This window comes from Capsicum annuum, chromosome 5 (assembly GCF_002878395.1).
Source record: "Capsicum annuum cultivar UCD-10X-F1 chromosome 5, UCD10Xv1.1, whole genome shotgun sequence".
Taxonomy (NCBI): Eukaryota; Viridiplantae; Streptophyta; class Magnoliopsida; order Solanales; family Solanaceae; genus Capsicum; species Capsicum annuum.
In genome coordinates this window covers 6,152,089-6,153,047 of record NC_061115.1, presented here as the reverse complement: position 1 = coordinate 6,153,047, position 959 = coordinate 6,152,089, and positions in this window count along the sequence as shown.

Sequence of the window (959 nt, the reverse complement as noted above, 5' to 3'; positions counted from 1 at the left end):
TAAATTTATCTAATTTTTGAGACATTTTGAAATCAAATCTCAAAATCTCAAATTGTTGTTCTATTTATGACCCAAAAGTAATTTCCATCTATTGATTTTGGTCAACTAATATATATATATATATATTGATAGATAGATTAGAAAAGTAAAATATGTTTTCCAAAAATTATTTATAGTCAAACTCTTTTTGAAACTTCAAACAAAATTTCACCAAAATTTGTTTATTCATAAATTTTTGAAAATCTATGGGCAAATGCTAGCGTAACTGTTTAGGCAAATCTAGTCGAATTTAATTTATCTGTTCTACCTTATTTATGAGCTTGAGCCAAGAATTTTATCATCTCCCTCTATCCTTACTAAAATAAAAGTCAAATTATAAGTACATTTCACACACCAAAAATTTATGTGTGAAAATATGTTAGGTATATTGTTGTTGTACATTATTTATATATCTTGATCAATTATAACTAAACTTTACTTTTTTATGTTGTAAAGATATATTCGCTAGAATATGATGTGATAATTGTAAGTTCAATTAAATTCATTATTTAGTTATTTTATCATAGATGTACAATAACAAAAACATTTTTTTCAAACAAGTTAGAATCGACTATACCAAACCTTCATCAATTCTATTGCCTTATTTACACTCTTTTCATGTTAATATTATGTAACAATAACATATTCTGTGCAAATCTCACAAATAGGGTATGAAAAAAAATAAAATATACACGAACTTTACTTCTATAATATCGACATAGATACTCGGTTTTCAAACATGCTAATATTATGTAAATATAAATAAAAGTATTAGAAGTTATTTTTATGTTTTTTAAATGTATAAATCTTCAAAATATAGGATCTATAATAAAAGTGCAATTCATGTCTAAACATATCATATAGGTTTGGTGAAATCTAGAAAATTCGAGAGATCTTCTAAAGTCAATTCGATCATTCGC